This window comes from Numenius arquata, chromosome W, assembly GCF_964106895.1.
Source record: "Numenius arquata chromosome W, bNumArq3.hap1.1, whole genome shotgun sequence".
NCBI lineage: Eukaryota > Metazoa > Chordata > Aves > Charadriiformes > Scolopacidae > Numenius > Numenius arquata.
In genome coordinates, this window is record NC_133615.1 from 1,192,163 (window position 1) to 1,202,658 (window position 10,496).

Genomic DNA, 10,496 nt, shown 5'->3' on the forward strand with positions numbered 1-10,496 from the left:
GCCCGATCCCACGTTACAGAGCAGAAAGACGGTGCTGTAATTTGATAGACTTATTAAGCCCTAAGTTGTCGTCCCCTGCGAACGTGAGATACTAATTGGGTGCTGTTTCCATACAACGCATTTATGGGCATTAACTTGGTTTAAGCGACGAGGATGCCTTTCCAACCCGAGTTTGAGAGTCTTCTGTGTGACGGGTTTAGATCCCAGAACTGGGGAAAAAAATGATGTAAATATTTTCCACTCTATGCCAATTTAAACTTATATATAAAGAAAAATAAATCACCACATTTTTTTTCCCCAGGATGGTGACACGGGATGGAAGTTGCCCCGGAGCAGAGCTGGAGATGGGAGGTGAATGTCAGCGGGCATTGGTGCTGGCAGGGGCAGAATGAGGAATTCTTACAGGAACTGCTCCAAAAGCAAAAAGAACAATGAGAAAAATAGTAATAATAATAAAAAAATGTTCTTAAAAAAATAATTAGGAAAGGAGGAGGGCCTGAGCCTGCAAACCCTAATGCAAATACCCATTTCACTCGCATTCGTGCACACTCAAGTCAGGAGAACTGCTCTCTGAAGGCTGAAGACTTAGATAGTAATCCTAAAATTAAAAATTAAATGCGAGTGATATCAATTGCCTGCAGTTTTCTTGTTTGTTAAGGCTTCATTTTTACTGATAATTTGAACTCAGTTGAAAAAAAGTGGTTTTCTTTACAGGAAACACATTTGGAGATGCTGGGAAACGCTGCAGGTACCAAGCGCAAGATGAGAAAAGCTGGAGCAAGGAAAGGGGAGTTGGATGCTGATCCCCCAGTACCACACTGGGAAACAGCGGAGATGCTCCCAGCTGAGCACGTACCCTTTGCTTCTCTTACCCCATAATTTAAACGCTTCCATCATCTGCTGAAGACACCTTTCTAGTTGAAGAACTTGGATAACAACAATTTATTTTCAAATAGCCTCTGCCCTTCATGTGGAGGAGCCTTGGAGTGGTTTGCCTTCATTTCCTGGGGAACAGGGCGACACCAAACAACGACCCCAGCACCCATCAGGTTTTACAAATATTTTTACTGCCTGCTTCCAGGGTGCCATCAGGAGCCCCAGTTTCTGACGTATCCTGGTAGAAATGACAGAGGTATCACCGCGCTCAGTTTTTTTAGAAAAGATGCATCATGGGCAGGTCTTCATCTGCGCTAAAATGTGGGGAGAAAGTATGGGTTGGACAGAAAGTGAAACATGTCTCTTCCCATGAAGAGTGAGACATTTCCTCTGGTGAGACTCTGGCCCAGGCTGTCCAGAGAAGCTGTGGCTGCCCTATCCCTGGAGGGGTTCAGGGCCAGGTTGGACGGGGCTTTGAGCAACCTGGTGTGGTGGGAGGTGTCCCTGCCCAGGGCAGGGGTGAGACTGGATGGTCTTCAAGGTCCCTTCCAACCCAAACCATTCTATGATTTAGTGATATAAGGGGATGCAGGTTTACACTTGACATCAAAGTACTGACCCAGAGACTCTGATCCTCATGTTGAGGCTCATGAAGCCAACCTTCTCCTGGGCAGGCGTCTTCCAACCATCGCTCCTTTATCCTGGGCATGAAATGCATCTTCCACACATCCTTCCATGATGGGCATCTCCAGGGGTGGCAGGAGGGTGGGCACCACCGGCTCGGTGCCGCACAGGGCTGTCACGGTCCCTCCTCTGCCACCGATCCCACCATTCAATGGGTGCAGCAGGACCTGCTGGGGCTGAACATCTGATAACACCGGTTTTAATGGGATAGTGCCAAACTCGTCCTTTTTCGAGGTGATACGTTGAGGATACCCCCCCTCAAAGCTGCTAGCTGTACATTTTTCTTCTGGAGATGAATCATAGGCGATTAACAGGAACAATTCTAATTAACTGACATAATTAAAAAACTAATAATGTTTAACATTATTGTTTTATACAATGACATTAGCTTTAACAGCCTAGCAACACATCAAGGCTTCATTTGCATAGTCACTGAGTATATTATTTATTCTTGGTTTCTCTGGTAACCAAATTGACAATAAGAACTGCAATGTGAATTCCTAAATTGTTTTGCCATATAGCTTCATAATTTATGCCATTGGCAGTAATTGTAATGTCGGTATAATTTCCTTTTAATTATCAACTAATGAAATTTACATTCATTTGGGTAAAAAAAAAAAAAAAAAAAAAAAAACCAACCGAAAACCAAAACAAATATTCGCATTGCACTTCCAATCACCTGTCCGAATTTCCAATCAATTTGCCGGTGTTCGCTGGGCCTGATGTTTATTTAGATTTTCGAATGTCAAAACGGGGGGAGAAGTGCTGAAACCTCTTTGGCTGTTAATGGCTGGAGGAACGGTGATTACTGGAGCTGCTGCCACTGAGCTCTTCTTCCTCCCGGATTTAGGAGAAGCTCCTTCCCAAAGAAAAGACAGAAGATACAGACTTTTATCACGTTAAACTCTACGGATTTTAAGTGGAATTAATTCTGTAAACTTTAATTGCAGAATAATCTCTGCCTGTTCCCTTATCTCTTGATTTATTACAGACATTTATTTCTAGTTTGGAAATTTCTCATCAGTTTCCCAGGGAATTAATTTAGTTTTTCAAAAAGAAAAGAAAAAAAAAAAAAAAAGGAGAGTTGGGGGAAGGAAATGGCTTCTAAATTCAAATTGAGATGCTAATTACAATAATTATTTCATGAAATTATATAGAAACTTTATACATATGAGTATAGTCATTTCGTAAAAGAAAAAATAATAATATTTGCACATAATCCTAATTGAACTCAACTTCTGAACGGCACAACACTTTTATTTTAGAGAAGGGCAGGTGCTGCACCAGTCCCGGGGTGGGGGGACAGGGGTGCCCTGGTGTGGACCCCCCCCATCGTGGTCCCTGTCCCCAAGGAGACCCCGGGGGTGACGGCCCCGGTGGAAAGTGAGCGATAGGGGTCCATTATCCCCCCTCACCTCGCCGGGATTTCACTCCAGGCTTGATGCGAAGCCGCGTGAGACAAATTAAAACAATTAATGGACAATCTGGGCCGGTCCTCGAAGGGAAGTGCTTATTGTTTGCGGCTGGGTTTTTCTGTTCCATCAAAGATGCCTCCCGCACATAGAACCTATTAACTCCTTTCTGATTAGAAAAAGGAAGCTTAAGAATAATAATTGCTAACGACATGCTGCGCCTCTCCGGGGGGAGCGGCGCTGTGATTTGCAGGACCTGATTCCCAAGAAAGCTGCCCCGGAAAGGGAACGTGTGAGAGTTTGAAAGCTGCTCCCGAGGCGCAGCCCACGCGAGGGGCTCAGAGAACAGGAGCTCCTGAAAAATCCGAAGGAAGGGAGGTGGCGAAGGAGGGAGCATCTGCCAGCAGCCTAATGTCACCCAGCGAGCGGCAATTGCCAGCCCTGTTTGGCTCCGCTGAACAGCGCTCCTACAGCAGCCGAAAATTCATTTCATTTCATTATCTGAACCGTTCGAGCACCCCACTTCGGATCCGCCAAATCTTTTCCAAACCTGCAGGAAACTCATTTACCCCTGCTGAGGCTCCAGCTTCTCTTCTCCTATTAAGGTAGCGTCGCCTTCCTTAGGAATTCTGGCAGATACAGAGGCAAGATTTGTACGGAGGGAGGGAAGGCCCATTTGCTGAAATCCAGAGTGGAAAGGAGCAGCATTATTACTCTTCCCTGCTTTATTTAGGTCTGTTTCAAGGCTACTTTACTGATCTCTCATCTGTTGCAAACACAGTTTGCGATACGTTAGAAAGGAGAGCTGCCTTTGAGGGGATGCGATGTAGAACAAAGAACAGACCATCTACCCGCCGAGATTTTGCTAATGAAGAAACTTGCAGTGTCATTAAGTTGAAAAAGACCGGGAGGGGGGGAGAAAAAGAAAAAAAAAAAGCAGTAATCAAAGTGGGATGTTTTCAAATTAGGGACAAATTAATGCATGGAAAGTCTCTGGCGCAGGAGGTCCCTGGGAGCAAGCACCTTCCCTGCCCCAGCATCGCAGTATTTGCTGAGCCACGCTGCCAAACTTGACCGAGTTTCCTGATTACGATGATTTACAAACCTACAAAGTTGGTTGAAATCAATACGTCGACGCCAGGAATGCACCAATAAAGATTAGCCTGAAATCGCACAATCTGTATTCGTTATATTGAGTTTCCACATGCACATATAATAGATTTGTACATTTTTGTGCCAGACTTCCAGCCTGTGTATATCCATATAAATAAATCCAGTGTTAAGCTCAGGAGAGAGATGATCCGATCACAACCGCATCCCTTGTGTCCATCCCGGTGGCCCGAGTGACATCCCACACTTTTACAGGTGCCACAAGCAGTGGCCATCAGATAAACGACCATCATTGCTCCCAAGTGCCCATTCCACCACACCTGGAACAAGTTACCGAGTCCAATTACTCCAGCCAAGACCAGAGCGGTGCGTTTCGGGGGGGAATTCCCACATGGCGACGTGTTTCATGTCTCACGGCGAGCCACATGTTCCAACCTTGGGTCTTTTGGATCTGGGAGGGGGTTCCTTTGAGTCTAATCACCTGGGATGACCCATGAATGGATGCGGATCACCCAACTTTTCCACCTCGTCTTTTTCCAGAGGCACTGCTGGGCACACCGGGAGGCGGGGAGGAGAAAGAGAGGGATGGAAAGAGAGCAAAGATGGAAAATGCTATGGAGGTGTAGGTGGGATAGGGGGGAATCAGAAGGCAGAAAATAAAAGCAGGCAATGGTCAGACCCAGGGTTAGAACAACTGGAGTTAAATTTCCTACTGCGTGGTTAAAATTGCCTTTCTTCTTTTCTTTCTAGTGGCCACTGAAAAGCAGCGATAAAAGCCAGCATCTGAGATTGTCCTTTCCAGTGTTCACTGACACGAGATGGGTCAAGAAAGTTCTTCTTCAGGAGGAATTGGGAGGGCAGAAGCGCACCGGGGGCTCTGGGGTGCAGAGCATGGAGCCATCCTTTGGCTTTCATCCGGGGTTGGTGGTGGCCATGCATGGGCTGTCTCTCTGGAAGTGCTGGGGAGCAGGATGGGGTGCTGGACCATGGGGCTGATGTGGGTGCTCCTGAATGTGGTGCCAGCCCATGGCCAGGGATGACTGGGTCTCCATGGGGTCTGCACCCACGTCTGCGGCCCAGGTCATCCTCCTCATCCTTCATAATGGATAACCTTGACGGATTCAATAGGACCACACAGTCTGGTTGGGAAAGGTCTTTCAAAGTCTTCTTGCGCAGTCACTATCTCTTTGGGTTTCCTGGTTTAGAAGGTACTAAGGTGACACCAGGGGGACACCAGTGGCATTTACTGTTTTGGAGAGCCTTTTAGTTGGGAAGAACTTTTCTGCTCCAGTGGCAGCTGCAAGGACAAGGGGATTCTTCTTGTGTGTCTGAACTGTGTCCTCGCTGCCACCAGGTAGCAGACACCGCATGGCGTCCCCCTCCCACTAGAATGTCCCTTTTTTGCTGCCACTTTTAGGAGGCTAATTAACTTTTTGGAGCTGGCTAGATCCATCCCTACCTACCTCGCACTGCAAGGAAGCGGGGAGAGAAGAGACCACAAGTGGTGGATGCAGTGAAATCACCGGTGAGGGGCTGGGGCAAGAGGCACTCACCATCCCTTCCAAAACTCAGGCATTTTGGGGAGCCTCCCACTAGAACTGAGCAATGGAGGGAATGAAACAGAATTGCTGCCTTGTCTTTCAGAAAGGGCATCTGTTCTTCAGTTCCTGTTTTATTTAAAAAAAAAAAAAATTAAATAAAACAACCCAGAGCAGGAATGAGAGATGAAGTGGATTTTTTTATTGGGTTGTTTCTTTGTTGAAAACCTGCAAACCAAACCCCTTTGATTTCCAGAAACATCTGATACCGGAACATGGAGGTCGCTTTTGTCTTTTTCAGGTATGGAGGTATTTTTTCAATTTGGAAAAATCTCCCTCCGTCTCTTGGGGGTTTCGTGCCCCCTTTTGACAAATGGAAAAATTTCACGGCATAATTAACGTCTCCGGTGGAATTTAAGAAATAAAAGAACTTTTAAAATGAGTCTTCACAGGAAAAATCTGTGGGGGAGGAAGGGGAAGAAAAAAAGATGAATGAAATGTTTCATCTGGCGGTTCAAGGTAATTATTTGAGCTAAAATATGAAGACCACGCAGAGAGCGGGCTGGGCCGCGCAGGCAGCGCTAGGGGGCACCGCCGCTCCGCGCATCCCCCGCGCATCCCCCCCCCGCATCCCCCCAGCCGCATCCCTGGGCACAGAGGTGATGGATGGGGCAGCTCCAGCGCCTCAGAGCTTTCCCCCACGAGGTCAAAGATGCTTAAAGAAACTTTTAACAAGCAAAAACTTCCCAGCAAAGCAAAAACCAGGATCAAGTTCAGTTAAAAGATACGAAACGCCATCACATCATCTCTAGAAGCCCCGAATGATGAATTTTAAATTAATTAAATGTGTCAAATAGGATGAAAAAATCCATACTGTCATGCAGCCTCCCGGGTTAAAGAATCAAGGCTTAAATAATTATATAAACAAACATCACAGCAACAAAACCCCTAAGGGTTTGGTCAAAAGTCCCTTGGAAGTCACAGGTCACATCCTTTCCTTTGCCCCTTCAGCCTTTCACGGGGGAATAAAAGCAAGAGATGAAGATCTCCATGTGGGGAATGGTAGGCATCACCCCGTCATCTCCTCAGGACCCGTGCTCGGGTGAGAATTGTGTCACTTCCCAGAGGGAAGCTCCTCGCTAATTGCTCATCCATCCCTCTCCCACGCGTCTCTGTGGAGAGACAATCAGAGGACGTGAGCAATCGGTGCGGCTCCCCGACAACACATGTCCTGAGAATGTGCTTTTGTCTCATAGACACCTCGAGAGACATCCAGCCTAGAGCTCTAAAAATGCCCGTGGAATCACGGCCACTTATAACCTATTTGCTGCCTCTTCCAGCTGAAGGACTGTGACTCTGCCTCTGTGAGAGGAAACGGGTGATGGACTCCCATCGCTGATCCAATTTTCACGTCATGTGTGCGTGGGTCAACAACCTTATCTCCTCCAATTCACAGTGGTCCAATCCTGATATTCCTGATTAAAGAGCCAAAAGCAACAGAAACTCCAGGTGCTGCAAGATCTTTGGTTTCACCTTGTCATCTCCTCATCTACCGTATTAAAGAAGAAGATAGACCATGAAGAGCTTGAAAGTGCTGGATGCCGTCTCGCTCGGTGGCTGTACTTGGAACAAGAAGAATCACAGAACCATAAAATCATGGAATGGTTTGGGTTGGAAGGGACCTTGAAGCCCATCCATTGCCACCCCCTGCCCTGGGCAGGGGCACTTCCCACCAGACCAGGTTGAGCAAAGCCCCCTCCAACCTGGCCTTGAACCCCTCCAGGGATGGGGCAGCCACAGCTTCTCTGGGCAACCTGGGCCAGGCTCTCACCACCCTCACAGCAAAGAAGTTCTTCCCCACATCTCAGCTCAATCTTCCCTCTTCCAGTGTCAAACCCTTCCCCCTCGTCCTATGGCTCCCCTCCCTGATCCAGAGTCCCTCCCCAGCTTTCCTGGAGCCCCTTGAGGGACTGGAAGGGGCTCTAAGGTCTCCCCGGAACCTTCTCTTCTCCAGGCTGAACGCCCCCAACTCTCAGCCTGTCAAAGAAGCTGGAGGGCGACAAGATCAGAGAGTCTACTCTCCAAAACCAGAAGAAAGGCTAATGGGAGGTGGTTTTAAAGTGAATGATGGCACATCTTAAGTCCTTAGGATGTTGAGTGTGTGTTGAATCATCAACCACTGCTGGAGCTTCGCTGCTGAGACATCGCGCTTCCCTCCAGCGAGAGGCCACGAGGGGTTTCATCGTGTCGCTACCGCAATGCCATGCCCAGGAGACAAAATCTGGTGGCGTGTAAAGAGCCGTAAGCAGCGCGATCATTTCTCGAATGCGGAATTAAATGCAAGTGGCACATTTTCAAAACTGTTAGAACAGAAACCCCAAATTTATCACTGTCTGTCATTTTTCAATATGCTTCTTTCTAAGCCGCGCTTTCTGATGAGTAGAATAATTATAATTTAGCTACAGTAACTTGGGGCTCCATTTTCAGTTAACAGATTGTTTATCAAAATGAGGACCCAGAGCAGCAGCTGTAGGACGGGGAGAAGGAGATTGCCGTGGATCGCGGACCAGTCTTGTGGGAAGCAGCTGAACAGAAGGGAATTTAATGACTACCCCCCAACACAAGTGATCGATTCGCCGAACCCGCTCAAGCAAAGCAGTGTGGAGTGATTGCGTTTGGAAGATTCATTATTTTTTTTTTGTGTAAATAGAGAGAAGAGACACTTTTGGATAGAAATTCAGACCAAGTGGTCTTGGCAGAATTAAATTTGTGAGGGCGATTTTATTTTAAAACTCAAGAATCTCCAGTAAGACACCGAGACACGGGCAGACTCACGTATCGCACGCCAGCCCGATGGTTAAAATCATCATGGGGTCATTAAAATCCCATCCAGTTGCACGTGGGCATGTGCATTGAGCCCCCCCCAACCAACTCTCATCACACGGGGGGGTCAGCCCAGATCCTGGGCCCATGCTTATGGATGAGGAATGGCTTCAAACTGGAAGAGGGGAGATTGAGCTGAGATCTGGGGAAGAACTTCTTTGCTGTGAGGGTGGTGAGAGCCTGGCCCAGGTTGCCCAGAGAAGCTGTGGCTGCCCCATCCCTGGAGGGGTTCAAGGCCAGGTTGGAGGGGGCTTGGAGCAACCTGGTCTGGTGGGAGGTGTCCCTGCCCAGGGCAGGGGGTGGCAATGGATGGTCTTTAAGGTCCCTTCCAACACAAACAATTCTCTGATTCTATGAAATCGCCGGCCAAGATCCAGCCCCACTGATGCCAGCAGCAAAGTGCCCCCCGACCAGTGACTTTGAACCCTTTGCTGGGAACGAAAGGCTTTCTGTGGAAACATTTTCCAATTTTTTCAGTTTATTCTCACACTCGTGTCTAGATGGTAAAAATGACATGGAGTTCACATGCATCTCATTTCCACTCTGCACAGCAACCCTAGCAAAATAAATGTAAGTACTATAAAAACACACAGGAATTATATTTTTAACCAACGTTTTTAACTGCAGTTTTTGCAAGTTTTTGAGCAGTTTTCTCATTTTCCATCTGACATTTACTGGCACCGTGTTTCCTGGCAGGAGGACTCTGAACATAATGCCAAGGTATGAAGGCAAATGAGTTCCAAGCAGCAGAAAAGACGCTGACATACAAACTGCCACTCAGAAAATAACATCGGTAACGGAGTTTAAACACAGTAATTCCCAACGTATGGACTACAGGGTGCCTGTAACCCACAAGGAAGGCTATTAAGGGTCCAAATCTGTGTCATAGTCATGTTGGTTTTGCTGTTTTTTCTGTTAATACTTGATACAATTGCTTGAAAATCAGTGAGGAAACCTGATGGGTGGTAGGATCAAGAAGATCATGTAGATCTCCCGTTGCCTGGCTCCCAAAGAGGCGATGTGATACGGGAGGGTGCAGTAAGACAGCAGAAATCTGAGATAACTCTGTAAAACGACGCTGATAACTCCTCCTTGCTGCAGCGAGTAGCTCTGTGGTCATGATGATGACGACTTCATCTTTCCAAACCCCAATCCACCAGGTGGACACCACAGCATTCCTCCACCCTTACCCAACGCTGGCTCCTGAGCACGGCGGGGGCTGCCCCATTTGCTGAAGCCCTCCTGGGCACACATTTCAAGCACCTGACTAATGCTCAAATAAATGGGGTTTTTCCTGTGCCGAGAGGCAGGGAAATGCCCCAAGGCTGAAGCTACGAGAAGAATTAGGTGTCCCAGCTAAGTGCTGCTTCAAGAAACCAAGTATGAACGTGCATCCTCAACACCAGGGAGATTTTGGGGTAAGCCCAGACGTTTCTCCTGACAGATCTCCAGGTCAAGCAGCAGCATTTGCTGCCAAGCGCGTGGCTGGTGCCGACCCACCAGACCCCTCAGTCACGGTTCAGTCACGTTAGGACTTCAGGATGAGGCCCTGCCCTGTTTATCTCACCGGCCAGAGCTCCTTGGGCGTATCTGCTGGGTGAGGGTCAGCTGGAAGCACCTCCAAAAGGATGGTGTGCCCAGGCACGGTCCACTCACACGGCATAAATCCCCCTTTCTGCTCAGATGGGTGTAAAAGCACACCACGCATCTACAGGCAGGGTCCCCTAGGTCCCACTTCAGGGTGGAAGCCACACTTTGGAGCTCGTTTCCTCCAGGATCACTCGACATGCAATGCTGGAGGCTGTGGTCTCCTCCAGGCAGCAAAGTGGTCGGGTCTGGGGCAGTGGTAGTGGCCCATCTTGAGTTCCTCTGGGCCGAACTACAGGTCAAACACAGATTTTTGTAACCCAAGGGCTGTGAAAGGCAGATTCGAGTATTTCCTCTGTTTCCCGCAGCTGAGGGTAACACCATGCAACACAAATCCTAGAAGATT